This window comes from Myodes glareolus, chromosome 1 (genome assembly GCF_982192425.1).
Source record: "Myodes glareolus chromosome 1, mMyoGla1.1, whole genome shotgun sequence".
Taxonomy (NCBI): domain Eukaryota; kingdom Metazoa; phylum Chordata; class Mammalia; order Rodentia; family Cricetidae; genus Myodes; species Myodes glareolus.
Genome location: NC_142026.1, coordinates 96653201 through 96660005, shown reverse-complemented (window position 1 = coordinate 96660005; position 6805 = coordinate 96653201).

Genomic DNA, 6805 nt, shown 5'->3' with positions numbered 1-6805 from the left:
CTACTTAACAATCCCTTCAACAACAGAACCTGTTATTATAGATGACAGAGAAACCTTTGTATTTTTCTTGGGGGGAGGTCTAAGGACATCGCTCAATTAGTAGAGTGCTTGATAGTACACATTATTGATCCCCAGCATAGTATAAACTGAGTGTGGTCATGTACACCTGTAATTGTAGTGGTATGGAGGTAGAGACAGGAGAATCAGAAGCTCAGGGTGGAACTGGAGAGATGGCTCAGTGGTTCAGAGCTTTTGCTGCTCTTGCAGAGGACCTGTGTTCTGTTCCCAGCACCCACATGGTGGTCCACAACTGCCCATAACTCCAGATCCAGAGGCTCTTACATCCTCATTTGGTCTCCTCTAGTACCAGGTGTGCACATGGTGCCTCTCACAGATGCAGACAAAACACTTGTATTCTTAAAATAAAAATAAATGAATCAAAAAGTTTTGGGTTATTCTTGGCTACTTGGCAAGTTTGTGGCCAGCCTAAGTTATAGGAGATCCTGTCTCAAAAACAAATAAACCAAACAAGACAAAAAACAAACAAACACAAACAAACAAACAAACAAACAAGCCTTAGAAAACCAAGCCAAACACAAGTGTACATGTTTGTGTGAATGTTAAAGAAAAGATTATAAATTACTGGAGAGGAGCAAATACATTTGTCCCCCAACCTGAGTTTATTCAGCTCCTACTGACACATAGCTAAATTCTTTTTAATTGTTTTTGAAACAGCATCTCAGTATGTTGTTTAGGTTCAGTTACATCTTCCTTCCTTCCTTTCTTCCTTCCTTCCTTCCTTCCTTCCTTTCTTTTCTTTTTCTTTTCTGAAATAGGGTTCAGTCTATATAGTTCAGGCTGGCCTCAAACTCACAGCCTGTCTCAGCCTTTGGGCAGTTAGATTGAAGTTAAAATACTCTAATTATGTAAAGTGGAAACCCTACAAAAGTGATGAAAATCTCAAATGACTGCAAAACTTAACTGATGGCATGTGGGACAAGCATAATGTGATGGGTAGTGTTAATTCTGCAAGTGACAAAATGTTTGGCTGTGGATATGTGTGTGGGGTTGTTTTGGATGAGGTAATTGATGTGGAAGACTTGCCCAATACAGGTGACAACATTCCTTGGATTTGGGTCCTGGACTGTATCAGCATGGAAAAAGTGGCCTGAGCATGTGCATCTTCACTCCCCACCTCACTCCCCGCCTCCGCTCATGACCATGGATGCGAATGTGATATAGTTAGCTGCTTCATATTGTTTTTGCCTTGCCATTTCCACAATAATGGATTGTAAACTGGAATTGTGGGATAAAACAAATCTCTCTCCCCCCCGCCAGGTTGCTTTTTGTCAAGATGATTTTCTTTCACAGAAACAAAAATGAAACTAGAGAGCATTTATATCCCAAATAGAGATGGAGATGTTTATTTTACAAGCACAACCTTACACCAGTTGTTTCCACATTTGGTTTCCATGTTACCCCGCTGGCGTCTTTGCCTTTGCAAACTTCCTAGCAATTCTTGGAGCAGAGATGGACTGAGTGACCAGGTGAGAAGAGGTCTGAGGAGAGGGTATTTTTAGCTGTGAAAGGCACCAAGTGTGCTGGAGGTGCGAGTTAGGGCAATTGTTGCTTTGTAGAATTCCAGAAGGATTTAGGGACTTTTACTTTGTGTTTGACTCCCAGGCATGGGAAACACTTCGAGTCAACTGTTCTTTGCAGACAGAATGATGTGTGTTGGCCACCCAGCTGGGTGGCAGGATTTGGCTGATGTGAAACTGACTTTTAAAACTCTGAGTTCCTGGAGAAAGAATCCTTGCCCCCCCACCCCGGAGTCCAGGTCATCAAGGTGCTGGAGAAAGACATTTGAGGAAAGCAAGCACACTTGTCCTGTGCTCCAGGAAGACTGCTATGTCTCAAGGAAGAAGAGACTGTGTGTGATGCAACATGAGGAAGATGAAGATCCAGCAACTGAAGTGGGGATCATGTTGGAAACAAGGTAACAACCACAGTCTTAGCCATGTCACACGATGTGCCACAACAAGAACACGTTTGCTCAACTTCCCAGACACAGGTAGATTCCACGTTTCTTTTCTGTAACTGGGCACTATCGCAGGACCTAAGGGTTCAGCTGTAAGGCCCACATAGTGTCTTTCTCTGAGACACTAATACACTAAGAGACAGACAGACACATAAGCAAAACCAATTTGCATCAAAGGGTGAGAGGAAACAAAGTAAAATAAAATGGATAGTTGAGGCCTTGGAGTGCCACCTCTTGGAATACAAATAACCTGTTCTTTTCATTTAGTTTACTCAGCTTACAGTGCTTTAAGATGAGCCCAGATGTCAATCAAGACTGGCTCATTCCTTAGGAACCATGTTTATATGGCAGCATGAGGGATATTTTGTTTCACATGTGTTGTTTTGTTGTCATAACCCATTTTCCCCCATCCCCCAGACAATGCAGGATAGATCTGCCACTCTTGGCTCTGCTGAGGGGGATAATGCACAGCCTGGGGGCTGTTGAGTGACGTGAGTTAGATTACATTATTCTGAACATTGCTTTAAAAGATTTCAGAGTCTTGATTTCAAGTCAATGTAGTTCACTTGGAAATTTCTTATTGCTTATGATGACATGATGTTGTCAGGATAATGCTGCCGGTTGCCAGTATCTCAAGATGTCAAATACATGTAAGGCGAGGATTATTGTGAAAATAGTGTTTCAAAATATGCAGTTTAGTTTGCCTTCTTAATACTTCTTAGTATTGATCTGACAACTTCTTGGAAAAATCTATTAATTTGGTGGATTTTTCTCTTTTTATTGGGAACATTATTTTCACACAAGATTTCTGTAATTCTTTTAAGCCTTGGATGCATTTTGGGAGGACTACTTACTCTTTAAGGGGAAATCTGTGTAGAGACTGTGATATACTGAAAGAAAAATTGAGTGAGCAAGTTTCCACTGAGTTTTCCATATGCTAGAGGAAGGCTCTGTGTGCTCTTGTCCCATTTCACATAAGGCCACCCTCTGATGGACAGGGGTTGAAGTGTCAGCTTACATATTAATAATTGAGAAACTTAATCTCTTTATCATTTATATGTAAACATTAGTGCAAATATTTGTTTCTGCATTCCAAATGAGTATAAGCCAGACTTTTGGTGACGGTTGGATTTGAGCATCAACTATGGCATCTGAATGACCTTTATCCTTCACCAAAATTTTGCTATGATAACTGCCCATAGTTCTTATCATCCTTTTGTTTGATTCTTCTAAGCACTTGTTTCACTATAATGTATGGCCCGTACTTACTTGAACTATAACACATCCATACAGAGGACATAAATTGTCATACTATAATGTGAAGACATGAAAGAAAACAGCAATATTGATAACAGACAGCTATATGATGCTGATAAGATTGCCTAAAGGCCACATCTAATATTTGTGCTCACTTTTAGCTAGAGACACCGGAACTACCCCAATTCTGCAGCTAAACAACAACATCTAGAAGAGACTGTCTCTCAAGTATCACTTGGAGGTGACTCATTGATAATGAACCCTGAGTAACTAGATCTCAATCTTGAAAGCAGAGTTTCTTCTAGCCAATGTTATTACTATGGAAGACTCTGTAATCTCGGTCATAAATACTCTGCCACTCACAATGAGAGGTGCTGCTCTAGCCGTTAAAAACCCCACAAAGTCCTTGCAGCTGTTCCTCTGCTTCTCACCTTGCATTACAAAATAGCCACTGGGAAGAAAAGGATAGAAGGATTTTGGTGTTCTGGAAGGGAGGGCTAAGTGCTGCTGTTTCACGCCTGCTGGAATCCTATCAAGCTAAGTTTTATAACGGGTACAACTTTTGTACTTCTGTGGCCATGTACCTGTCAGTGTTCTCTTCATTCAGGAGGAGAGTCTCTGCAGTATAACTGGGGTTGACTAGTGGCTTGTTTAAGACTAAAGAATGAGGTAGATATGAGAACAAGGCAGCAATCTCAGTGTTAACTGTCAATTTGGCGGAATCTAGGATTATGTGGAAGATGGGTTCTGGGCATGTCTGTGAAGGATTTGCTTGATTGTGTTAACTGAGGCATGAAGACCTGTCTACGGTGAGTGGATCATTTCCTAGGCAGGGGATCTGGACTATAAGAGTAGAGAAATGAGCTGAGCACTAGCGTGCATGCATGCGCTAGCATACATGCATGCATGCATGCACTCCTCGCTCTCTTTTTCTGTCTGCAGACATAGGGTAGACAGCAGCTTCATCTTACCCATGTGTGGAATTGTGAACTAAAGCAAATCCTTTCTTCCTTAAGTTAATTTTTTTTCCAGCATATTTTATTATAGTCACAGGGAAAGAAACCAGGACAGGACAGTCCTGAGGTCAGGGTTTATAAAAAGGAAGAAGAGAAAATTATTTGAGCCATTTTCAAACATGCAAGTGAACTAAGGGTCAAGTTCAACCAGTCAGATCATTGGAATAAATACACACAGAATAAATACCCATTGGATGGCGAATTAAATGTTGTTTGAAGGATTCTGAGAAAGAGTCAAACTTCACTACATTCTAGGACCTGAAGCTAAATGTATTGAAAACTTAACATTTTTTGCAACATAGTTTAAAATAGCTCATTTATTCAACCCAATGACAGCTACTTTACAGGCATTAAATTTTCTAAAGTAGTTATGAACTTTTATGTCTGAATAAAATTTTAAAAAATTCTAGTGTTAACTCTATGATATCAAAACCAACTTGTAAGACTCTGCCAAAAACTCTTTATATAAGACAAAGACTTGGGAATATGATTTTTCTGTTTTCCTCAGTGTAGGTAATGGCATAAAACATGTATTGGTAAAATCAATGTTACAAAAATGAAATAGGTATTTGGTGTGGGAAGTCCTTCTGTCCATGTGTTGCTTTTATTGAGTAATGAATAAAGAAGGTGCTTGGGCCTATCATAGAGCAGAATAGAGCAAGGCAGAAATTCCAAGCAGAGATAGAGGAGAAAAGAAGGCAGAATCAGGGAGACACCAGGTAGCCGAAGGAGAAAGACGCAAGTTGCCAGCCAGAACCTTACTGGTAAACCACGAGCCTTGTGGTAAAATATAAAATAATGGAAATGGGTTAATATAAGATATAAGATATATCTAGCAAAGTGCTTAAGTGATTGGCTAAGCATTGTTGTAATTAATAAAGTTTCTGTGTGTTTATTTCAGATCTGGGCAGCTGGGGACGAACAAGTAGCCTCCATCTACAGGTATTTATGTGGTGCCATCTTAATTTGCAGTTAGTGTAACACTCCAATGACTTGATATAATATATAGCAATGCTCTTGAGTATACTGCTATTCCTGTTTACAATAAAGGCATTCAATTCACATTCAGAGAACACAAGTGATTTGGGTCTAGTTATTTCTGTATCTAAATGTAGGCAGGGGTACACACATCTGCTTGGTCAGTTGCTTTTTCAAATAATTTATTAAGAAATATGGTTAAAAATATTATTAATACCAATTAGTTATTAATACACTTGAATATATTTTTAATTTTTTCTTTGAAATTTCATATATATATCAGCCACTCCAGGACAGTTCTCATGTTCAGAAGGAGTTACCAACATACAGTGGACTCCACAGGACTTTTTTTTTTTGGTATGTGTGTATTTTTATTTAGTTAATGTTTAGTGGGGTTTTTTGGTTTTTGTTTTTCTTTTTGGGTGTGATTTTATTTTGTTTTCTTGGTTTTGAAGGGCTTCATTGTTGTATTGTGTTTTGGTTTGTTCTTTCAACAAGAACTTAAAGTTGGGTGAGTTAGAGGGAAGCAGGTCTGGAAGGACTTGGGGGAGGGGAAGAATATGATCAAAATATATTTAAAGTTAAAATTGTCTTAAATAATAAAAAAGAAAATGTCATATATAGATAGAATAGATCTTGATCAAGTTCACCCCAGCTCTCCCCTCCAGCTTCCACTAAGCCCCTCCCAACACATTTCCTTCACAACTTCCTGCCTTTTCTTTTCCTCACCCATCTTATCATTTGAGAATTTCTTATAAACAGATAATTTCTTTCCATCAAATTCCCCACCATTCCTTCTTCCGCAGTTCCTCCTCATTCCCTCTACCACTTTTTCTCCTCAACTTTATGTGCTCTTTTTTATTTTTAAATTGCTCTGAGTCCACTTAGTGATATTTGTATGTTCATGGTGGAGGATCATGGCTAGACTCTCAAGGAGTTCAGTCCTAAAGAAAGCAGTCCCTTTCTGAATGGCCATCAATTACCAGCAGCTCCTTGACTAGGTGTACGACTTCCAGAAAGATTGTAAGAATCAGAGGTGGAGTATTTGTTGGACATGATAGGGCCATTGCATACGTGAACTCACCTTGGCTGTGGCTGTACCCATAAGACCCACACATGATTAAGCCTGTCACAGTCACAGCAAAGATGTGGGAGAGGCTTAGGTTGCCCCATCCCTAGCTGAGGAGCCTTATCTCTTTTGACATAAGTGATGGCGATGAGGAAAAACTTGAAAAGTTTTCGATTTGAATTAAGTTAATAACCTGATAAAATGTGAGAGATGGTTCATGTTTTTAGGACCATCCTTACCTAGTATCTATATTGGTCTGAGAGCAGTAAGAGTTTGTCCTTCAGAATGTTAGGTCTGAATAAAGCTCCAACATTGAAATCTGTATTGTTTGCTTTTGTTTCTTAGTTACACACACCTCCTCAATGTGTCTTATAGATTCACTGACCATTATTCTATTCTTTCATTCTCTAATATAAGGTGTCTAAAAATGAAGGTGTTGAAACAAAT